Raw genomic sequence first — 26,147 nt, forward strand, 5'->3', positions numbered from 1 at the left:
GTCTCTACTGTACTTTCATACACTACAATTTTTGAAAGCCCATATCCATGATCTTCATTTCATTAAGTATACTTCAGATATATTCTTTTGTGTCTCAAGGATTATTTAAACCATGTGTTGTGTGTTACTGTATTTAAAAATGACTCTTTAATCAAAATAACTTTAAAACAACTAATCCTCACTTAGGCTGGTCAGCTGAATCCACATCGTGGTCCAGGAAAAATAAATCTACTCTCAAGAATGCGAATGCAGACAACAATTAGACACAGATGTGAGCAAAATTAGTTACAGTTTACAAAATGCTACACTTCACATGCTTTTAGTTTTTTATGTGTAGTACAAGATTACAGTCCAGTAAGGAAACATACTCCTAATAATGACTTATCTGAAAAGAACACCTATTTCTGATTGGTGTTGATTTTTTCTTATGTTTGGCAATATCTCTGGAAGTTTTTGTGTTTTAAAGGTCTGAGAGCATAAGGTGTTTCAAAAATCATTAACTAGGCCCATTCCCATTCAAAAAGAAAAAAAAAATTATCTCATGGTTTTCAGAAAAATGCTGTTAGGTGTTCAGTAAGCTTACATTTTCTGCTTTCCATCCATAAACTTAACATGTTTCTTGTCTTCTTCTAATCTGGTATCTTTAATTCAAATGTTCTAGGAGTTTGAAAATATTTCCCATAACATTACAAATAGTCATCTTCTATTACAACGAAGTCACTTCACTTTAATGCTTTTTCAAATTCTTTGTACAGAAAACCCACAGCAGCATACTGAGAGTTGCAAAAAAAAAAAAAAAAAAAAAAAAAAAAAAATACAAAGAGAAAAAAAGATAGAACTTCGTAGAATTTAAATTCAAGAATTCTGAACTAGTAACTTTGACTTCTGATTAGTTAATGAGGTCTTTTAAGTTTGCCTTTTTTCTAATTAAATTTATAATTCTTCACAGATGTAACTTTTGTTGATGTTCAATTTGTCTCTCTCATTTTGTTAAACCTCACATAGTACTTCGCCAATCCATTGAATAGCCACATTAAATCTGTTAATACCATGCTCTTCAACCCCAGAAATTATTTCCAGAAGGCAAACTTGCTTTGAGAGATCATCAAACAAGACTTAAGGTACACATTTTATCACATTTTCCCTACCACAGAGCTCAGGATGCAGAGCAAAATTCATGACTTTTGCACTGTTTATTATACTTTGCTAAATTACAAATCAAAAGCATCTGACAGCAGATCATGTATGAAGCCAAAAAGTTAATAATGTTCTGTGAAAAGTAAACTGTAAATGGAAAAGGATTCTAAATCTCAGCAGCACAGAGCAAATAAAATGTAGGTACTTGTCTAAATTATGGGTTTTCCATAGGCTTTTTTGCTTGCTAGAAGCAATTTTTATAAAATGACTATAATTTAAAACTTTTTTTCTCCAAACTAAAAAGAAATTTTCAAAGTGAAAGTACTGAACTTATCTAAATAAATAGAGTTGGCAGGCAAGCTGGTTTTGCCCAACCACAGATCAACCTGAGTACTCCCAAATTTGAAAGACAATGGCAATTTTCTAATCAGAATGTATTCTATAAGAATGAGCCTTAGGCATAAATCTGCTTTTTAATCAGAATATATTCTTGCTAAAATTTTCCTCGATCAATATTTCTAACTATGGTGTCAGTGCTGTAATAAAAACCTGAACCTAAAATCGAAATGAACTTCTAGGAAGAGGCAGATGTCTTTTCAATGTTAACACTTATTTGCTCTTTTATCAGAGACTATAAAATGAATGCTCCAACACTATTACTGATTTTAATGTAACATGCTGTATCTCGAACTTCCTCGTTTGAAGAAAGTGACAAAAATCGAGTGCCCCGTGAAAACAAAAACAAGCATTTAAACGACACTGGTGCCACTAGTTTTAAAAGATTGTTTTCAAAATGAGTATTCATCGAAAATGTTGAATGAAATACCTTTGCTATCTGATTAAATGGGAGAAGGAATTTTATTCTCGCTGCAAGTCTTTTTCCTCTTTCTTGTGTATTCTAAAATATGAATTTTCGCATTCAACTGGAAATCTTCTTTTGAGAAAATCATTTATCATGTCTACGAAACTCACATAGCAGTTGACTTCCTTCTGGCAATCTAAAACTGAACAGTGGCTCAATTAGGCTTCTCTGTCTGTCACCGCGAAGAATTTTCAGAATTGAAAACCCAGGGCTGTTTGCTCACTTACTGAACACTCTGGGCCTTAGGAGAACTCAAGCAGCAAGAAAGTCAAATATCAAATATTTGATAATGCAGAAAAGCATGACTATTTATGTATGCATGTCCTCAAACCTCCAGACGGTGGGTGAAAAAACTCACAGAAGCCTAAAATAGAAGCTACTCAGAAAGACACATTAAAAAAAAAAAAAAAAAAAAACAATCCTAACCCTATAAAACTACACTTTGTGCTTAACTGCTGACTTTTTGTACCCCCTTGTCATTTAAAGAAATGCAACATCAAAACACTTGTCTAAATTCAATGACAGGTCTGAATTTATTGAATTCTTGCAAAAGCTACTTAAACGTGTTCAAAAACTTCTCCCAAGAAATAGAAGCCCATGAGTCATTAGCAATATACTGATTTGGAATGACAAATAACTTTAAATGGCAATTTCAAAAGTTTAAGAATCCCGTTTTACATTTCAAGGTCCATTCAAGTCCTGGAAAGCGTCAATAAGTGAAAACTATATTAATTTAGCGAACGTTTGTTATTTCGCCTATTTGAAGAGGAGCCCGTTATGATACAACGCTTGGGGAAATCTGTTTATTGAAGCCAAAGGATTTCCTTCCCTAAAAAGTGGCATCAATCGATGTCTGCTATCTGTTTGTCCTCTCATAATGGTAATCCCTTCCTCGTTTTCTCATATCAAGCTGAGGTGTGGGTGCAAAGTTGTGTGCGTTGGAGAGATTACACACACGCACTTACCGCTTTCCTCCCTATCCCACAGTAGTATGTGAGGTTCGTGCAGCAAATCAGGAGAGAGGTGAAGTAACCTCCCTACAAGAATGCAGCCGCGTGTCCCGGTCCCACCGCTCACAGGCAACAGGGATCAACAGTTAATTTGTAATTATCTCTTAAGGATGCTAATCGCTCAGACGATCTGGGGGGTTAGGAATCCTCCTTTTAGGATGGAGCCCCTGTGGCTGCCGGAGCCCTCAGGTACAAAGTGTCAGGCTCTTGCTTTTATTTTGCAGCAAATCAAAACACCCCCCGACCGCGCTCCTGCTCTCTGGGGTCTCGCCCACGGGACCGCGGGGGTCAGTCGCTGGGGCTTCCCGAAGGGTCGGCGTGTACTTACAGCGCTTACGGCCGCCGCATCCACCGGCTTACGGCGCCCCTTGGAACGTTCTGGTCTAGCAGAGCTCCATTCCCGACGCGGCTCGGCTCCGGGTTAAGGACGCGCGAGCTCTCGGCAGCGGCCGGCGGAGCGCGGCGCAGCTGCGAGCGGGGCGCCCCGGGAGGGGGAGGCCGGGCCGCGGGCCCAGGCGCCCGGCCGCTGCTGCTCGCTCGGGCTGCCGAGCCACTGAGCGCACACGCTGCCCCCCGCGCCGTCCCCGCCGCGCCCGCCGCCCACAGGAAGGCTCAGAGTCGGAAGTGGCTCTGCACAGTTGCTCCCTCGCCCCAAGCTCGGAGCCATCGGCTCCCACCGTCCTGTTGGGTAACCTCTCCGCGCCCCGCGCTCTTTCCCCACCGAACAGCAGCCGCAGATAGCATCTGAGAACCCTAGACAAAGGCCCGGCGCAATCTCATCCCTCGGTTTGTTTGCGCAGCCTTGTAGGTCTGCCCGTGGAGCCTCGGGGCTTTTCTTGTTTTTGCAACGCAGACCACAGCTATTCTCTTGTTCTAACCTTATTGGTTTGAATGCAACAATTGAAAGGAGCCCTGCTCCGTCTGACTCAACCTTGCTGCTTAAAAAAAATTTATTATGTAAATGAACGCGCCCCATGCTATCTGGATAAACAGCTGTGTGAGAAGAGGTTCTCTGAGACACTGTCAACACACATCTCCTGCTACAGCAGCTACCAATTACGAGCTTTGGGGAGTAGTTACACGTTATCTTTTATACTTTTCCAAAAGTTTGGTTTTTTTTTTTTTTTCAGGCCCTGAAACTTGGGGAATCAATACTTTTCAAGAAAAAAAAATTTTTTTTTTGTTCCAAATGCACCAACTTACAGGTCTGGGAAAAATTTTAAAGAGAGAGAGAGAGAGAGAGAGAGAGAGAGAATGGCCATTTATTTATTAAGTAGGAAAAAGGAGAAAAGAAGCAACCGTGTAAACTGTTATCAGTTAACAATGAATGCCTGAATGATGATTCTGCAGTGATTTCTAGAATGGCTAGTTTTACAGGAACAGTTGTGTGTGTGTGTGTGTTTTTTTTTTTTTTTTTTTTTTTTTTTTTTTTTTTTGGATATGAACCAGATAGTATTTCAGTGTTAACATCTTAAAGTCATTTTGGGGAAAAGATTTATTTTATCTAGAACATACACTTTGTTCTTTTTAAAAATGCTAACTAAATTCACAGTCTATGCATGATAATCCATAACACTTATCTGGAGAGTTGACCTATTCACATTATCACTAAATTACAGCTTCAGTTTAAAATATTTACTTACTATCACGTTTAAGGCAAATAAATGACTTCGGTTGTTAGATTGATGACAACCGTTATATTGATTTCGAATATTTAAAGAAGGCATCATCGATGTGCCCGTTATGTTTTAATTTGCCAGTCCACACCAAAGTTCAAATGCAAATGTTTATTTTGATACTACTCACTTATCATAACCAATCTTGTTCTCCAAAGTAAAATCTTTATACCCATTGGATTTTCTTTAAAACTGTTTTGCCATTAACGATAATACTATTCTACGTATTTGGTCGTTTTATTAATGATAAAAAGCATCTCTCTCTCTTTTTTAAGGCTCTTGCTTTCATATGAAAAAACATTTTTAAAATCACAGTAAATTCTTAAATGAGTTTATGATACATTTCCAGATCACCAATTAATAAAACAGATACACACAATCTTACCTTTTCTTTGCTAATTTGTAAATGAATGCACCATTCCCATGCAACCAAAACAAAAAGCTTCTAATGAACAAAATTCAGTATGGGCTTTCTCCCCCTCTCCCCCCTGAAAGGATGCCAATCTAAATTCCTCAGAAAAGAACGCATTGTCAAACCTAAGAGTCAGCTTAAACTGCAAACTCACCTAGGATTTCATTTTGTATGGTACCGGCAAGGAATCATGGGCTAGTCATCTGCCATATTTGGGAGGCTAGGTCAAAAATCAGTTGATTGCTATTGGATCTGTTCATATATGCAGCAGAAATAGAATTACATTACCACCTACAGCACTTTCTAAAACCAGAAGTATCAGTTATTCAATATACTAAAGTATATATGCGGAAAATAAAATACAGCACATAATGGAGGTTTCTAGTGCTGTGAAATAAAATGTGATGTTACATTGATTCAATCTATGGTATCAAGCACCCACATAGTAACTGCTTTTGCTATCATATTTATTCCTAAGGTCCATAAAATAAAAATCTGAGGTGCTGGTTGGAGAATTCAACCCTGTTTGAAACTCTACATTAAGCTATTATACTCATGCTTCCCACAGTTTAAAACTTATTTTAGATGTGAAAGGATAAAATATTAGTTTTCTGACCCACGAGAGATTATTTTTGCATATCCAGAGACACAAACTATACGAAGTCAAAACAGCAGGATATCATGTAAAGTATCTGACTTTTATATATAAATAACTTGCATATATTATAATCAAATTTATCATATTACAGTAGTTTTTATATTGAAATTCAATTATTTTTATTTATATAACCAAACAAGATACCATTAAAGAAATGATGCATGTAATAATGAGGAAAATTATGAAAAGCATGATGAAGGTAATATGACCACTAATATGACACAGGTCATGCTTCATAATTATGTAACAAAGAGCTTAGTCATTGGCTAAAAGAAATGTCCATGTGCATATGTGCCAATTTTAAATGGTTTCCTTTTCCTAAAGCAAAATTAGATGGATTAAAAACAATCACATGCTTATCCATAAATTTTATCTGGATACTACTCCTGAATATCAAGTATGCAATAATTACCATACAACTTACACCAAAAATAAGTTATTCTCCAATAAATAGCCAATATGTAAGTCATTACTAATGAGATCCAGTTTGTAGCGTACTGTTAACTTCCTATTTCTAAATTTTCACTAACTACAATTACATAACCTATCCATATCTGTTAAGGACGAAAATGGCCCCTAAATAAAGCCATACACATCACACCAGCAGTTAGAAACATTTGCCGAAAATTTGCCATTTGTAAAGACAGGTAATAGTAGAAAGCATTACCTTCTGATATTTCCTGAAGAAATTTCAACACATAAACATATGAATAGGAGCAAAGAAATTTCGAGTATGCCTTTTCCCCACTAAAGCAAAAAATAAATATATGATTGTATCTGGAAAAGGAAAACATGAAATAGGCAATGGTAACAAAGTGTTTGAATACCCTCAGAGAGACAATATCTTTCATATACTGCATCTCCAAATAGGTTTTATCTTATAGAACAAGCCGTTGCTTAGACACGTGCCTAGTTTTAAAGAAGTCTGCAATTTTGAGAGAAGTTGTTAGTGCTTTCTAATTAACAGAATTTTAAATAAAAGCATAAGTACAAAAATAAACAAATGTCCCTAATTTAAAAAAAAAAAAAAAAGACTAGGGCGGATATAAGAAATTCCTCAGAACAATCAAAAAAGTAACTGAACTTTTCTAAAACTATGAGTAAACAGTTGATTAACCAAATAAAATATAATGAACGCAGAAAACAAATGCTCACAGGCAAGTATTTCTCTCCTTTCTCCCTTCCAGTAACAGTAATAAAGATCATGAGTAATTAGGAAGTTTTCAATGAAAATGTACTCAGAAGTTATTTTTCTTCTACTTTTGTTTACCTTTTAATAATTTTATTACCTGGTCAGCATCAACCATCTCTTACCTCTGTTTCTACCATTCTTAGCAGATTATTGCTCAAGAATAATAGTATGGTCAGTTGCAAAACCATAATTAGCATTTAAAGGCCAATGCATTCTCTTCAAAAGCAAAATCCTAGTTATTATTTCTTCCACACTAACAAAATCAATGAATATCTGATCAATAAAATCAACATTTTTTGATTCAGACTGTTCAAAGTGGAATGGCAAATAGAGTATTCCAAAATACTGTTCTTCTGGTCCCTCTGCTTCCAAATAACTCTCTCTTTTCTCGTGTTCATGCCATGGCATTACATTCCTGGCTTTTTTATGGAACCGTTGGAACAGTGGACGGCTGACGTTAAGATTCTTGCTGGCATTTGGAGTGGTCACTTCTATGACCTCCTCTTTCCCCACTGGCACGAGACCTACAATGAGGGCCCTGCTCCCAGTAGCCTTCTGCTGAAACACAACCAAGTAAAACATCCTCTATTTATTTTAAGAATGATACTAAATCTGCCAAACTGAATGTCTACCAGTATTTTGCTAAATGTTTTCCATTCAAACTCTAACATGAATAGCTTTTAACAGTAAATTTAAGGAGGCAATTACTAACTATTCACTGTACCATGGAAAATTATTTTAATAAATATTGTAGTCTTTATACCAACACAATTTGGAAATATAATCTATTTCCTGGCCCTCTAATAAGCACATTGGTTATTACATAAGCATAATAACATTTATTTATGTAGGGTGGGAAACTTATCATACGTAGTAATGACTGCCTATAGGATGTTTTTTTTGAAAATAATTATTCTAATAGAAAACTTGAGGAGCACTTATTGAAACAAATAATGATAACAAGGGCAATGGTGGATTTTTAAGGAAAGGGAATGGGATGATAGAGGTAAAAGATCTAGAAAAATATGACATACCAGATTTTCTATTTTAAAAGCAACTTATTTTCAAAAATGGCAGAGTTACTTTTTCTCCCTTCTGCCAAAAATATGTAAATAATTGTCTTGGAAGCATATGCTTAATCTCAGCAATAGCTCTTTTGCTTTCTCACACTTTCAAATGGATTTCTGTTGACATGAAGTAACCCAGAAAACCCAGATTTGTCTCCTCTTCAAACTTTTTTTTCTCAAAGCCATGGGCAAAACCAATCTTGTCAGCACCTCCCAATACTTGTAAGAGGATCTGGAAATTTGTTTTGTGTTTTCCAGGTTTCATGACAGCTGAGTTCACAGTTTTTAAATTCTTCAGAAATGTTGACTATCTCATGGAGCAGGGGAGGAAATTAATATTTACTGAGTGCTTATGCATGGCAGGCACCGTGCTAGGCGTTTTATATACATTCTTCATTTATTTTAACAAATAACATGACAATTTATCTGTATGAATCCTGTGTTTTAAAAATATGCCCTCTCCGCCCTAACTATTTGTTCTAGAATCTGCCTCATTTTTCTGATACCATCAAAGTTACCACTAAACAGTAGATGGAGCACTGGGACATCAATGTGTCCTGGGCTGTCTCATCATTTTGGAGCAAGGGGACACCCAATAAAGTTAATAAATCCGGAAAGGTGTGCGACATGTTGAAATGATATATATTGAAATGGTATATTCAATATAGAATAGACACAATGACTATACAATATGTGACTACTCACAAATGTATATTGTAAGTTAGTGTGCAAGTTCAAAAATAAAAATACATTATATGATCCAGAGGGAAGAAATGTAATGAATCCTTAAACCTGAAATGATCAAATCAGGGATATATTCTTTTTCTCATTATTAATCAAAAAAAGGTGAATTACGTTTCTAAAATAGGGAATATAAATATTCCCAACTTTTTCTTCATAATACAAAGGAGACACTAAGGGTCTGAGTGTAGCACAAGCAAATTATATGGACAACTTGTTTTACAGTTCAATCCATTTCTTCCCTTTTGTATTCCTAATTTCAGTTTTCCAGTGTGATATGCTTTGATCTTAACAGCTATTACATCATAAACACTTGATTTGTTCATGAGGAAATAATTACATTCAAAATGTACTCCAAGTGTCCTGATGCATTTGGAGGTAGAGTTTAAGCATCCAGAATCAAGAAGCTCTATTATTATTACAAAGGAATTGCCAGGAAGGAGAAAAATAAAAAACCAAAACTTAATAACCTAGAGATTTTTTTTTCTTCCTTCAAACAGCATTAACTTTTTCCCCCTCCAGTCTTCCAAATCGGAAAAAAGAGTAACCTCTAAAGCTGTTTTAGACAGAAGGTCAGAATTCAAAGGATCGGTAACCTAATCCACAGTGTGCTGCAATCACATTGCTATTGGAAACACAACCAGAAGCACCATTATTCTAGATGTTTTTATTAAGCAATGTCAATAGGTATACAACCTGAAGGTTTCTGTCTACTGTAAAGATTCGGACTTGCAGGCGATCAAGTTGCCTTGGGTCCTTGAATTTTACTTTAGCATGCTGTAGAGCAAGGAAAAAAATAGACTCTGCATTATATACTAAGGATACAATAGCTCCACTTTGTTCAAATACTGAAAGAGGGTACCTTTTTAGGACCGACCTGGAAATAAAGATGACAGTTTTCTAGTCTTTAGGTGTTCACAAGTAATAAAAATTCTTATTTTAGATGGTTTAATATTTGGAGTATTATACTGATTTTTAAAAATTTGCAATTTGTATGCTTTCAAAAAATAGAAGTCTTCTTTCAAGGTTCCTGTTTTAACACCATTAATGAATGACTGTTTTACCTGAATTGCAGAGTAAAACAAAGTCAGGGATCTTGGTTTTTCTGAACTAGTGTATTTTACATGTGTATGGTTCTTAAAAACAATGGCCTGGTTGATAGGGACTTATAGACTGGTGGCTCGTTTTTTTTTTTAATCAATACTAGGAAAAACAAATAGTTTACCAAGAGGTCAGAGAGCCAGTAGGGGAGACCTCTACTGAACAGTTATCATTGACAAGCCCTGCTGAAAGATCCGCAAAACTCCCATTAGCTCTGGCCTCCTGGGAGAGCTGTTCACTTTCCTTCCTGCCCTTGCCTGAGAGGACAGATCTTCCTCACCAGCAGAGAGTGGATGAGAGGGGTAAGAGGAGGTAAAGGAGGGAGAGAACAAAAACAAAGCAGAAAACGAGAAGTTATTCAAGACAATGATCAGAAAACTAGTTCAAGGATCTCAGCTGTTCTTAAAGAATGAATGTCTATGACTTAGAAATTCTAAAGGAAAAAGATCATGCTTTTAGATATGCAGATTTTAATATGTTTTAAATTTACCTTTACTAGTATCTATGTCTCTTTGGGGAGGCATTGCATTTGATAAATATAAAAATGAAAAAAATATAAAAGAACTAACTCACCGCAAATAAATTCATTCATGACTAATAACCAAAGACTGTTTGGAAGGAAGGTCCACTAAGCTCTCTATTTACAATTTCCCCAAATCATGTTGTTTCCCAACCAATGAATGGCCTATTTTGAAAAAAGATTTTTGAATGAGATATTTCACATTAAGACATTTCTGAAGCTTTATATGCCACATCTTTCTGTACTTTTGTAGGTTTTTTTTTAAAGGATTTTATTTATTTATTCATGAGAGACACACAGAGAGAGGCAGAGACATAGGCAGAGGGAGAAGCAGACTCCCTGCAGGGAGCCTGTTGTGGGACTTGATCCCAAGACCCCAGGATCACGACCTGAGCCAAAGGCAGATGTTCAACTACTGAGCCACCCAGGCGCCCCCTTTCTGTACTTGTGGATTTTGTGTCTATCATTGTTCAAAATTTAAATGCTGCCCTTTCCTTTAAATTTGTAGAACTACCAAAATGTACCAATAGTCACTAGAAAAAAAAAAAAAAAGCACTAGAGATCCAAGTTCTAATTCCAGATTTAGCATAGGTTTTCTCTGTGCCCTTTATTATCACAATACTTAGACTCTCAATTTATAACCTGTAAACAGGCTACCTATAAAATGGATGCAAGAAGGTTACACATCTTACCAAAATGGCATGGGGATAAAAATGTTTGCTGTAGGGGCACCTGAGTGGCTCAGTGGGTTGTGTCTGCCTTTGGCTTAGGTCATGATCTTGGGGTCCTGGGATGGAGTACCACATCTGGCTCCCTGCTCAGTGGGGAGCCTGCTTTTCCCTCTCTCTCTCTCTGCCCCTCTCCCTAGCTCATGCACTCATCCCCCACAAATAAATAACAAAATCTTAAAAAAAATATTTACTGCAAGGGTAAAACTCTCATAGATAGTAAACTAGCAATAGAAAACTGAATTTCAATGATTTCCCTGAATTTCTTTTGCTTCTGTGTTTTTATTTTCCCTACACATTGTTACGTTTGCCCTGTATTGGAAACTCTAAAGTGGACTGGCTAGGGACATTATTGTCATAGAGGAGTTAATCTCATTCTCATGTTCAAAACATATTTAAATCACTTTATAGAACAAATTGAGTCATTGAAACTGCGCCAGGAATTTGCCATCCAGACAATAGGAAATAACCAAATTCTAAGGAGATGAAGAAATGAGAAGAGACCTGAAGTCACTGTATCTACATGGGCTATGTTTTTGAGTGGGACAAGAAAATGAAATAAAGAGTTAAGTTCCACTGAAAAAGAAGTGATCATCGACATGTTTAGTTTTACCTATCATATTCCTCACAAAGTGCTCTTTACTGCAAAGCAGTCCATATTTCCCTTTTGAATTCTTAATGGGAAAATTCAGGAAAATTAATTTTAAAAAATGTAAAGGGATACATAAGCGTTTTCTTTAAAGAAACCCTACATCTTCACCTTTCAGAAATACAGCCACAATATTGTCATTTTCAAATTCTGCTGCTTGTAGGTTATTCAGAAATTTAACTAACCAAGCTAGTTAGTGGGTCTGTCAGCCAATCAGTCACTCAACAGGTATTTACCATGCATCTGGTATGTGCTGAGTACTGTGGCAAGTAGGGGACAAAGCAGTAAATGAATAAATTCCCACTTATCATGTGTGCATAAAAGTGTATAATAAATTAAAATATGGCCAACTGACATAAACATTTATTTTTGCTTTTTTTCTACAAACCCCACTAAAGCAATAGTAAGCGGATTTTTTAAATAAAGCATAAATACCAAAGAACAAAGAAGGCAGCTAATAAGAAAATGATAAAAAAAAATTAGAGGCAAAAAACCAGACAGACCATTAGTATCTGGCTTAGCGAATCTGAGAATGCTGAATCAAAAGCTGGCAGTGAGGAAAGCTGAAAAGATACCTAATTTACACCACCAAAGCCCCAAACATTTCAGGAATTGGAGGTACCAAGTACTTTTGGAAGTAGGAATAAAAAAAAAATACAAAAAAAAGAAGGGTACAAATCAGTTTAAGAAGCAGTTAGATTCACTCTTAGATGCCACTCCACATAGTCAGTAAAATAAATACACTTGGACTAAAGGAGAAGCTCTGGAATGTGTTCTGGAAGGGGTACCGTACTAAAACAGGTAGATTCTGTTTGCAGAACCCTGAATGCTGGGACACACCGAATTCTGGGACAACTGCCCTTGTTTCCTTCCATTAAACCTTTCCCCATTTGGATTTCCTAGAATAATGGCAGCTAAATCTAGGATATCCAGGCAGTAGATAAAAAGGGCCTTCACTAAGAATTTTAACTAGCCCAAGTGGAAAGACTTGAGAAACTTATACCTGGAGGTCTCTTAAAGAAAAGACCCAGCCTAACTGCCCTACCATAGCAACCATGGTCTGTGAGTCCCCAGACAGTCAATTCCAAGGTGCTCCACTTGTATGTATAAGCCAGTATTCAAGGGTTAGCTGTGTCTGAGGAAATCTTCTTGCAAGAAATTAGGAAACCAAATGAACAGAGAAAAGCAATCTGAGGAAATAGAGGTCAGGCAAGAGCCAGAAAAACAAAAACAAAAAACTCTCATTAATAATCACAGAGAAATAAGATAGTTGATAAGATAGAAAAGTAATAATAATGAGATTTTAAAAAAGAGAAATATCTAGCAAGAAAGAGCCCTTAGAAAGAAAAAGCAGATGAGCAGAAATGTGTAACTGAATGTTTGAAAAAATAAAATTGAAGAAGTTTTGTAGAGAATAGAGTAAAAAACATGGAAAAAACAAGAGAAGAACAGAAAATACAATAATAAAATAAAAATAAAAGAAAATATGGTGGTCCAACATCAAAATAACTGGAGTTCCAGAAGGAAAGCAGAGAAAATGAAGGGTAAAATTTAAATAAATAATTCTAAAATAGTTCCTAGGACATTAAACTTCATATTGAAAGAGCTCAATAATACCCAACAAAAAAAAATATTTTTTAAAAAAAAGGGTGATGGACATTGTTGAGACATTTCAAAAATCCTTGGGAAAAGGGTAGCCCCTACATGCATCCAAAGAGAAAAAAAAAAAAACAGGTGACAGACAAAACAGATCATGTGACTTCGGATTTCTTAATTGGAACCTGTAGTTTTAGAAGGTAATAGAACAATGATTTCAAATTCCTTAAGGAAAAATAAGTCTCAACTTAGAATTTTATAACCTAAAATACTTTATAACAAGTAGGAAAATTGAAGATACTTAAATCAAGTTGAGGGTATTTGCAGTCATGTCAGGTTTTAAAAAGTTTATTTCAGAAGTATCTTTTTTCAGGAAGCTAACAGAAGACATGTTTTAGTGAAATTTGGGAGTTAACCTCCTTTATGAAATAAGTAGAAGTCCTCCACAGAGGAAGAGAAGAATCTAATCCCTGGTGTTGGTAGTAAAGAGAATTTCTAGGATGATAGCTCTGCACCAGGCATGGCTGTCCAATCCAGAAGAGGTCAGAAAGCACCAGAAAGGTTTTCAAGATGAAAAAATTGATAAATAGTTGATACATCTGAGCACATGGAAAGAAGAGTTAAATAATCAAGGGAGGGTATGAAATTGAATTATTAAAAGAAATTATAGAATACTACATGCAGCTGCTGAAAAGGGCATACATGTAGATGGAATGATACAAATGCCAAAGATCTGGAAATATCCATATTGGAATGATGGCAGGACTGACAAAATTTTTGTGTGTATGTGTTGACGTGGGAGTGAGATGAAAGAGGAATAAATATTCATCTTCCATAGTGGCAAATCAATAAGTAATACCTAAAAATGAAACAAAAATCAGTGAGGAATAGTATAGCAAGATTAAGCTGAAAAGTTAGAAATGGTTTTATCTGGGAAAGGCAAAGATAGATGAAAGGTAGGATTCTCCTCTCCACAATAATTTTTAAAGAATTGACTTTCACAATTATGTGCATATAATTTTGATTAAAATAAAAATGAAAAAAAAAACCCAGACATTTTCCTGATCCTGACCCTCTGTGTGTATATTACTTATTGACAAGTACTAAAGTATATTTCAGGTAAAATTTGATACAGAGGAATATGGGAAAAGGAGTGGGTGATGTGTTAACTAGTTAAGGAAAGCCTTGTTGAGGAGGTGTCACTTGAGGCATAGATAATGAAAAGGTGGCAGACTAAAAGAGCTAATAAAAGAAGAACAAAGCCAGTAGAAGAAAAGAAATAATAAAGATTAGAATAGAAATAGAGACTAAAAAACCCAATAGAGGGCAGCCCCAGTGGTGCAGTGGTTTAGCGCGCCTGTGGCCCAGGGCATGATCCTGGAGACCCGGGATCCAGTCCCACGTCGGGCTCCCTTCATGGAGCCCGCTTCCCTCTGCCTGTGTCTCTGCCTCTCTCTCTCTGTGTGTCTCTATGAATAAATAAATTTTTAAAAATCTTTAAAAAAATAAAAAAATAAAAAACCCAATAGAACACATAAATGAAACCAGGAGATAGTTCTTTGAAAAAATAAACAAAATTGATAAAACCTTAACCAGATTTAACAAAAAGAGGGAGACTCAAAAAAAATAATAAAATCAGAAATGAAGGAGAAATAACAATCAACAACACAGAAATACAGATGTTTATAAGAGAATATTATGAAAAATCATATGCCAACAAATTGGACAGCCTAGAAAATGCAGATGAATTCCTAGACACACAACCTTCCAAAACTGGATGAGGAAGAACTAGAAAATCTGAACAGACCAATTACCAGTGTGAATCAATAATTTAAAAAAACACTCCCAATGAACAATAGTCCAGGACCAGATGGTTTCACAGGTGAATTCTACCAAATGTTTAACGAAGAGTTAATACCTATTCTTCTCAAACTATCGCACAAAATGGAAATGGAAGGAAAGCACTCAAATTCATTCTATGAGGCCAGCACTATTCTGATGCCAAAACTAGGTAAGACAGTACAAAAATAAAGAGAATTCTAGGCCAGTATCTCTAATGAACAATAGAAACAAAAATCTTCAACAAAATCTTAGCAAAACAAATGTAACAATATGTTAAAAAAATCATTCACCATCATCAAGTGGGGTTCATTCCTGGAATGGAAGTTTTGGCTCAGCATTCACAAATCAATCAGTGTGATACATCACATTGACAAGAGAATGGATAAAAAATATATGATCACATTAATACATGCAGAAAAAGCATTTGACAAAGTGTAACATTCATTCATGATAAAAAAAAAACCTCTCAAAAAACTAGGTTTAGAGGAAATATAACTCAACATGATAAAAAGCCATGTATGAAAAACCCACGGCTAGCATCATATTTAATGGTGAAAACCTGAGAGCTTTTCCTTTAAGATCAGGAACAAGACAAGGATGTTCACTCTCACCATTTTTATTCAGCATAATACTAAAAGTCCTAACTACGGTCATCAGGAAAGAAAAAAAAGGCACTGGGGTGGCTCAGTCTGGTAAGCAGCCGCCTTCAGCTCAGGCCATGATCTCAGGGTTCTGGAATTGAGCCCCATATTGGGCTCTCTGCTCAGGGAGTCTGTTTCTTTCTCTGCCCCTTCCTCTGTGATCTCGCTCACTCTCTCAGATAAATAAAATCTTAGAAAGAAAAGAAAAAGAAATAAAAGGCATCCAAATTGGTAAATAAGAGTAAAACTTTCACTCGTGCAGATGATGTGATACTATATAGAGAAAATCCTCAAGACTCCACCAAAAAACTACTAGAACTAATAAATGAATTCAATAAAGTCACAGGATACATAATTAATATACACAAGCCTGTTGCATTTCTATATACTAATAACGAAGCAGAAAGGAAAATTAAGAAAACAATCCCATTTACAATTGCACCAAAAATAATAAAATACCTAGGAATAAACTTAACCAGGGAGGTAAAACACCTGTATTCCAAAAACCATAAAACATTGATGAAAGAAATAAAAGCTGACAGAAACAAATAGAAAAATATTCCATGCTCATGAATTGAGGGAACAAAAACTATTAAAATGTCCATACTACCCAAAGCAACCTGCAGAGTTAATGCAATCCCTATCAAAATACCAACAGCATTATTCACTACTAAAACAAATAATCCTAAAATTTGTATGGAATCACAAAAGATCCTGACTCACAATTCCTGATTTCAAGTATACTATAAAACTGTAGTTATTAAAACAGTACGGTACTAGCACAAGAATAGATACATAAATCAATGGAACAGAACAGAGAACACAGAAAGAAGCCCATGATTATATAACCAATTAATCTATGGCAAAGGAGGCAAGAATACACAATGGAGATAAGATGGTCTCTTTAGTAAATGCTGTTGGGAAAAATGGACAGCTATGTGCAAAAGGATGAAACTGGACCACTTTCTTACACCATACACAAAAATAAACTCAAAATGCATTAAGGACCTAAATGTGAGACCTGAAACCATAAAAATTCTAGAAGAGAGCACAGGCAGTAATTTCTCTGACATCAGCTAGAGCAACATTTTTCTAGATATGTCCCCTCAGGAAAAGGAAATGCAAGTAAAATTAAACTCTTGGGACTACACCAAAGTAAAAACAATAACAACAACAACAACAACAACAAAGTTTGTGCAGTGAAGGAAACCATCAACAAAACAAAAAAGGCAACCTATTGAATAGGAGAAGGTATTTGCAAATGATATAGCTGATAAGAGGTTACTATCCAATATATATATACAGAAGTTATACAACCCAACACACACACACACACACACACACACAATTTAAAAATGGACAGAGGACCTAAATAAATTTTCCCAAAGAAGACATCCAGGTAGCTAATGAACACATGAAAAGATGCTCAACATCACTCATCATCAGGGAAATGCGAATCAAAACTACAATGAGATATCACTTCACACCTGTCAGAATGGCTAAAGTAAAGAACCTAGACAAGTGATGGAGAGGATGTGGAGAAAGGGGAACCCTTATGCATTACTGGTGGGAATGCAAACTGGTGCAGCCACTGTGGAAAACAGTATGGAGGTTCCTCAAAAAATTAAAAATAAGATTACCTATGATCTAGTAATTCCACTACTGAGTATTTACCCAAAGGAAACAAAAACACTAATTTGAAAATACATATCCACCCCTATGTTTACTGCAGCATTATTTACACAGTAGCCAAATTATGGAAGCAGCCTAAGTGTCCACTGATAGATGAAAAGACAAAGAAGATGTGATATATATATATTGTATACATAATATATTGTAATATATAATGTGTAAACTATATATTTATATAAATTACATATTTATATAATATATAAATAGCATAAAAATAATATAGATATAACAATATAATATTGTTCAGCTATAAAGGAATGCAATCTTGCCATTTGCAAAAATTGGGTGAACCTAGAGGGTATAATGCTGAGATAAGTCGTCAGAGAATGACAAATATCATGTGATTTTACTCATACGTGGAATTTAAGAACAGGAACAAACAAATTTTAAAAAGAGACAAATCCGACTCTTAAATATAGAGAACAAACCATCGGTTGTGGGGGGCTGAGGATGAGTGAAATAGATAAAGAGGATTAAGGATACACTTAACGTGAGGAGCACTGAGTAATGTACAGAATTGCTGAATCATTACATTGTACACCTGAAACTAACAAAGCACTATGTGTTATTGATATGTGAATAAAAAATAAAACCAAATTTTAGAAACGAATTTTAAAACTCAAAAAGAAAAAGAAGTGATAGACTTGTAAATTTTTTTTTTTAATTATTTATTTATTTATGATAGTCACACAGAGAGAGAGAGAGAGAGAGAGGCAGAGACACAGGCAGCGGGAGAAGCAGGCTCCATGCACTGGGAGCCCGACGTGGGATTCGATCCCGGGTCTCCAGGATCGCGCCCTGGGCCAAAGGAAGGCGCCAAACCCCTGCGCCACCCAGGGATCCCGACTTGTAAAAATTTGACATGGAGGGGATGCTGTCCACTGAAAATAAACAGCAAGTTCAAAGGGAACAAGCTTGGCCAGTAGGAGGGAAGAAAGAAAGAATTGTGGAAGATAGTTGACAAGAAGGAAAGAATAGGACCTGCCTGGGTGTGGAGCATGGGTTACTGTAGGCCAATTAAAGAGCTGAGATTTTATTCTTAGTAAAATAGAAAATTACTAGCAATCCTTTTTTTGTTTTGTTTTATTTTATTTTATAATTTATTTTTGATCAGAAGAGTGACTCTGTCTGACTTACATTTAAGAAAGATCCCTCCGGCTGCTCTGTGGAAAAGAGACAACAGGAAAGAGAGAATAGAGGCAGGGAGGCAAATGGGGCTGAGCGGTAGTTAAGGTAAGAGGTGGTGGTAATCTAGACGAGAGTTTTATCGGAGGAGATGATCATACGTAGTCAGATTTAGGGCATATTTTTGAATTAGACCCAATGGGACTGGTAGATTGGATGTGGGTTTGAGGCAAAGAAAGAAATTAAAGATGACTCCAGTCTCTCCGCATAAACAATAAACACCACTGATTTGACTTTCATCTCCATTCATTTCTTCTTTCTGCTTTCTTGCTCATACAATAACATGACATAAACACAAAGAGCCTGAATAATTACAATCTAAATAATTGAACATTAACTAAAAGTCTTTTCATTACTATCTAGTCAAACAATCTAACACATCCCCTCCCCCCTCCCACTTACGTGTCACGAGCATCCTTTGTCATCCCAGTATACTCTGCTCACTCCTGTTGCTGTTCATGTTTCTGCACTCTCACCAGCCTGATATAAATGTCTTCACTCCTCTTTTCTTTTCAGCCTACCTCTCATCCGCTGCTGGCTTCTGTCTCAACATGGCAGGCTATTACTTTTGATAGCTCCCATTGAACCATGCCTCCCAAAAAGACTAATTCTAGGCTTGGCAAATGGAATATTAGTAAGGATGATGCATGCGGAGAATTGTACTTGCACCTTGGGGTTTATCCCCTACATATGCTCCTCTCTGGACCCAGCCACCATGAAGGAAGTCCAATTTGCTATATGGTAGAACAGAAGTCCCAGTCTACCAGTCATCCCACCAAGGTACTGGATGTGACAGCCAAACCTTCTTGTATATTCCAGCTCTAGTTATTTTTTTTTTAAGTATGTGTATTTTTAATTCTCTTTGCCTATTTCACCCATCCCTCACCCCTCAGGTAACCACCAGTTTGTTCTTTATAGATGAGTCTATTTTTCGGTTTCTTTCTTTTTCCCTTTGTTCATGCGTTTTGTTTCTTAAATTCCACATTAGTAAAATCATAGGGTTTTGGTTTTCTCTGACTGATTTCACTTAGCATCATACCCTCTAGTTTCATCCATATTGTTGCAAATGGTCACGTTTATTTCTATGGCTGAGTAATATTCCATTGTCTGTGTGTGTGTGTGTGTGTGTGTGTGTGTGTGTGTGTGTGTCTCACATCTTCTTTATTCATTCATCTACCAATGGGCATATGGGCTACTTCTATAATTTGATTGTTGTAAATAATGCTGCAGTAAACATAGGGGTGCTTATATCATTTTGAATTACTGTTTTTGTATTGTTGGGGTAAATATCCAGTAGCAGAATTACTGGATCATATGGTAAATCTATTTTTAATTTTTTGAGGAACCTCTATACTGTGTTCCACAGTGGCTGTACCAGTACATGAGGGTTCCTTTTTCTCCTCATCCTTGTCAACACTTGTTTCTTGTGTTTTTTTATTTTACCTATTCTGACAGATGTGAAGTGATATCTCATTGTGTGTGTGTGTTCTTTTAAAGATTTTATTTATTTATGATATATAGAGAGAGGCAGAGACACAGGCAGAGGGAGAGGCAGGCTCCATGCTGGGAGCCCAACACAGGAATCGATCCCGGGACTCCAGGATTGTGCCTTGGGCCAAAGACAGGCGCTAAACCACTGGGCCACCCAGGGATCCCCCTCATTGTGGTTTTGATTTGCATTTTCCTGATGATTGGTGATGGGAGAATCTTTTCTCTTGTCTGTTGGCGATCTGTATGTTTTCTTTGGAGAAATGTCCATTCAAGTCTTCTATTCATTTTTAAATGAGATTATTTGGGGTTGTTTTTTGGTGTTGAGTTGTATAAGGTCTTTACATACTTTGGATATTATTCCTTTATCAGATACATCACTTGCAAATATCTTCTCCTATTTGGTAGGTTGTCTTATAGTTTTGTTGATAGTTTTCTTTGCTGTGCAGAAGTTTTTTTTATTTTGATGTAGACACAAGTTTATTTTTAGCCTTTGTTTCCTTTGCCTAAAGAGACATATCTAGAAAAATGGTGCTATGGCCAATGTCAGAGAAATTACTGCCTGTGCTATCTTTTATAGTTTATATTTACAGTTCAGGTCTCACATTTAGGTCCTTAATCCATCTTGAGTTTCTTTTTCTGTATAGCATAAGAAAGTGGTCCAGTTTCATTCTGTTGCATGTAGCTGTCCAGTTTTCCCAACACCATGTGCTGAAGAGACTTTTTCCTTTGTATATTCTTGCCTCCTTTGTCATAGATTAAGTGACCATATAATTGTGGGTCTCCTGTGTGACCTCATCCCTTCTTTGCTGCAAACACCATATATATATATATGTATATATATATATATATATATATATATATATAGTAGTGATATATACCAAAGCATCATCTCTGATAACACAGAGCTATTTCTAGAAGCCTGATATAGACCCTTTCCTTTCTCAGCAATTATGTCTTCCTCCATCACCCTGAAGTCTTTCTCCCATTAAGATTACTTTGAAGTTAGGGATGATGTGAAGATAGAACGTAAAGGAAGTCTCTTTAGGACAAGAAGGGGGCAGGCCGGGTGGCTCAGCAGTTTAGCGCCGCCTTCAGCCCAGGGCCTGATCCCGGAGATCTGGGATTAAGTCCCACGTCAGACTCCCCACCTGGAGCCTAGTTCTCTCTCTGCTTGTGTCTCTGCCTCTCTCTCTCTCTGTGTCTCTCACGAATAAATAAATAAAATCTTGGGCAGCCCTGGTGGCGCAGTGGTTTAGTGCCGCCTGCAGCCCAGGGTGTGATCCTGGAGACCCGGGATCGAGTCCCATGTCGGGCCCTCTGCATGGAGCCTGCTTCTCCCTCTGTGTCTCTGCCTCTCTCTCTCTGTGTGTGTGTCTCTATGAATAAATAAATAAAATATTTAAAAAATAAATAAATAAAAAAATAAATAAATAAATAAAATCTTAAAAAAAAAAAAAAAAAGCACAAGAAGGGAACAAGAAAAGGCTTCCAGTTCTGGGTACTGGTTTTTGGAAATGGAAATTTATGTAATTAGTTAAGGTATGTCAGACTTAAAAGTAGCTGGCTCTAAGAAGGGGGACTAAGCCTAAATCTAAGGCTCAGGTTTGAATCTTTAGAATGTGCAACTAAGTCCCATGCTTCAATCAAAACCATCAAATGGTCAATAACCAAGAACCAGTAACCTTGCCTGGCATTACCTTAGGATCTGGTAAGATTACCATAACTCCAGGAATTTACAAAAATCTATTTTAAAAAATAAAGATGTGTATAGGTGTTTTATTTTAAAGTGAAAATATAAAATGTTAAGAAACGAATGAAGAAATCAGAAACCTTTACTATCAGTGCTTTAAGTTTGAAGGCCAGTGAGATAATGTATTTTATAATCATTAGGCTCCTCTGTATATTCTTTGTCGACTCTTTAGATTTTGACCGTTACCACATTCTAAAATCAAAGACCAGAGGCCATAATTTGAAATGGCTAAGGGAATTTGATTAATTAAGTGCAGTTAATGTTTTTTTTAAAAATATTTAATTTATTTATTCATGAGAGACACACAGAGAGAGAAACAGGCAGAGACACAGGCAGAGGGAAAAGCAGGTTCCATGCAGGGAGCCTGATGTGGGACTTGATCCCAGGACTCCAGGATCATGCCCTGGGCTGAAGGCAGGCGCTAAACTGCTGAGCTACCCAGGGATCCCCTGTAGTTAATGTTTTTTTGTTTTGTTCTGTTTTGTTTTAATTTTTGCTCTCCCTTTTTAAACAATTTATTTTATTTATTTGAGAGAGAGTGCATGAGCAGAGGGGAGCGGCAGAGAGAGAGATGGAGAAGCAGGCTCCCCTGCTGAGCAGGGAGCCTGTTGCAGGGCTCAATCCCAGGACCCCGAGATCATGACCCGAGCCAAAGGCAGATGCTTAACCAACTAAGCCACCCAAGTGCCCCTAAGGAAGTTTCAATTGGTTAAATATGTGAGTTCATTAAACCAAACAAATAAGTGAGAGTAATTTTTCTTATATTGTGACAAATAACCAGATTTAAAAGTAAAATAAGGTCTGTAGGCTTTGGGATAAACCACTATATTAAAACACAAGGGAATATATAAATTCCTTTTTATATACAAAAGCCTTCCTCAAGCATGAGAACACACTCCAGTATGGCAGACAGAAGGCAGCCAAGAATTCCTGGGTCTCTAATAGGGACATGAAAGTGCTAAGAAACTTGATGAGCTGAGTAGAGGCTTTTGTGACAATGAGGAGGTCACAGATAGGTCACTGAGCCTTGGAGGCCACTGTGGGGACCAAGGACTTGAAGAGAATGAACCAGCATGATGCTAGACAGGACTACACAGGACCAGCCATGCCTGGGCCCTCTACCAGGTAGGGTTCACAGCGATCAAGCGGACAAGGACATCTCTGCAGGGGGCTATAGAGAACATGTGTATGTGAGATGCAATAGCTATACCTACGCCAAGGCCAGGATGGCACGAATGCACCCCCAGGCACATAGATCACCCCAAGGAGAAGCAAAGAGGTGCCATAGGATCCAAACTATCTATCGGAGCTTACATCCTAAAAGGACCATCTGTTTACCTAAGAGATCTGTGACCTTGAAATAGACACATTTAAGGATCTTTGCTGCTGTTGTGGCTAGTTTTTGTTTTGCTACTGTGTACTCGGAAGCAGGATGCAATCAGTTATGGAAGATAAATTCAACTTTGAATTTACATCTGAGTCATGTGTAAACTGTAATAGCACTGCCCCTAGTAGATGACATCTTCTAAGCTCCAAACTCAATCTACCCATTGAACTTCCCATACTGCCAGATTGTCTCCATAAAATATAAACCTCATCACATCTCTCACTGCAAAATCCTCTCACTTCAAACTCACCAGTTTATCACAGCAGCCCTGGATGACCTGGTATAAGCCTCCTTATCCAGCCTGGAGTTCTCATTTACTGTATACACCTGTTCCTTCTAGCCATTCTGAAACATGAGTAGGTCCCAAACCTGACCTTTGAGTTCACACCTATGTTGTTCCCTGTGCCTGGAACTTCTAGCCCCACCATCTATCTGGATTCAGCTCAGCATCACTCTGGCCATCCTTTTCCCACAATCCTACCCCTCCTTTGTGTAACCAGCTAAATTTCCCATAAACACTTCAAATGCAATCTCTACCAAAGTAAATGCATATTCTTAGCCCGAAACCTGCTTCTCTATTTCTCCTTTTGGGGGTGTAACAAGTAATCCAAGCTGGGAATATAAACGGTTTTTTACTCTTCTTTCTCCATATCCAAATCCAATGCCAAGACGAGCTCATACCACCTCTACATATCTACCCCAGTCTCCTTATGTCTTGCCCTATGCCCACTGCCCAGCTCAGACAGCCTCGCAGCTGATGGTTCTCTTCCATTCACACTGCAGCCAGCATGGACTTCATACACAGGGATTCTGACAATTTCACTGCAAGGCTTCAAATCCTTTAACAGCTAACAACACTCCATGAACAAAGACCGAATCCATAGAAAATCTTGTGAAGCTCTCTGTGGTCTAGATGTCAGCCACCTTTCCAGTGTACCCCCCAACCACCTACCTGCTTGCCCTTCATGCTCCAGTCCTAATTGCCTGCAGTTTCCTTGGACACATATGCTTTTCCTCAAGACACCTTTACTCATGTCATCCCTGCCATTGGAAATGTCCTTTAAACTTTCAGTTAGATACCAAATGACAAGAAAGCAAATTACCCCCAGTCTGTAAGATTGCTCAATCTTCTTCATGCCAGTGTGAGATGAAACTTCCCTTAACTTCTTGTGCTATTTTACACTTGCCTGGAAATTGGGTACATGAGGGCATTGGAAAAATGTAGGAGAAAGAGGGAAGAGAAAGAGTCAGGTTGAGTCCTGGGACAAGGCACACCCAAAAGATGAATTAGGAGCAAATGGATTGACAAGGTTTGGATTTTTGAAAAGACAGCAAAAAACTGGAAAACTGGAATTCATTTTTATCAGGGCTAAGGTAAGGATATTTTATTAAATTTATCCTTATGGTATTATTTCTAGAGCCAAGGTCCTACATTTGTGAGTACCTATTGTGCAGACAGTTAACACTTTGGATGTAAAAATTTCCTTGAATATTTCCTCCTTTCTAGTTCTATTAGAAGAATACAAAGATACTCCAGCACACACACACGTACACACACACACTGCCCCCACCACACATGCTCTGGTGTGCAGACATCGTTTATAATTTTCTTCCTCCATGTGTCACTGGGGGATTTATCGGTATTTTAGTTAACAGGTTGATTCTAGGCTCTTATAATATAAAAAGCACTTTGTATACACAACATGGGCACAGATCCAGAGTAATGCCTTTAAAGCCTGGGGCACTTTAAAATTTGTTTTACATCAAGCTAATCATGTCATGAATCTGCATTTTCATTATACATCACAACCATCCTTATTTTTACTAATGACATACAAGATGAGAAGAAACAGAACGCATATATTAAGACTACCATCTGATCTTCCATTTGTTAGAGTAAAACTAGACATTTTAGTAGAACCACAGATGAATTACATAATATTTATGAAGGGATCTTACAATAAAAATGAAGAAATCAAAACCAGATGAAAGTAGATAAAAGCTTAATTTTCATAATTAAAATTATATTATACTGAATAGAAGCAGTACTTATACAGTGGTAACAAATTACTATGTAGAATATTGAATTACTTTGCATTTCAAGTTGCTAAAGTATACACAAATTTGTTACATAAAAAATATTTCAAGGCTCTCTACCTCAACAGACATAAATTAGATTAAAAAGATCAAGTATCCCAACTATCCCAATGGTTAAAGTTATATCAGAGCTAAGTTATCCACCTTAAATTGTAAATACATTAAATTTAATTTTATATTCACTTCACATGTATTTTAGCACACAGTATTATTTTATGCCACAAAGATTTCTTTTTAATTCTTTGAAGTTGTAATTTTTTATGTTGAATCATTATATTGTACACCTGAAACTAATATAAGATTGTATGTTAATTATACTTCAATTTAAAAAAAATTCGCTCTCAGAGACAGAAACTACAATTTTAAGTGTTTTCTATGTTTATAATCTCTAGATCTTCAAGAGTTGCATCGAATTTCCCAACCTCACTAAGACAAGTTTAGAACTCTGATTCTAATGATTCTAATGATTCAGATGATACACTATCTGACATGGTAATTGGTTCTTTTCATGTTGCTTACATTATCAGCCTGCATATATTTTAAATTGGTGTGCCTGTTCCCCATCAAAACATTTTTAGGAACTTATTTAAAGAGCTTAACCTTTCCATGTAGATTTCTTCTTTTCTAAGCTTTGTGAGATCCAGAGTGCTGCTGACTTATCCTCCCCCAGATCCCACTGCCCTTTCATGATGGGATTTCTCATCTTTTAGAAC

The 26,147-nt window shown here is 36.7% G+C and overlaps 1 protein-coding gene across 12 annotated transcripts in view; it reads right to left on the minus strand.

The window, feature by feature from the left end:
• EYA1 (EYA transcriptional coactivator and phosphatase 1) overlaps nt 1-26,147 on the minus strand; it is a 420,890-nt gene that overhangs the window by 167,600 nt on the left and 227,143 nt on the right. Inside the window, exon 1 of one of the 12 annotated variants that reach the window (XM_025477987.3) lies at nt 3,338-3,480. The exons of 10 other annotated variants lie outside the window; for them this stretch is intronic. The gene's annotated coding sequence lies outside the window, so the exon portion shown is untranslated. Of the gene's footprint in view, nt 1-3,337; nt 3,481-26,147 lie in introns of those variants that run through there. One more of the 12 variants, XM_025477985.3, reaches the window with a different exon arrangement.

Source organism: Canis lupus, chromosome 29, assembly GCF_003254725.2.
Source record: "Canis lupus dingo isolate Sandy chromosome 29, ASM325472v2, whole genome shotgun sequence".
Lineage (NCBI taxonomy): Eukaryota > Metazoa > Chordata > Mammalia > Carnivora > Canidae > Canis > Canis lupus.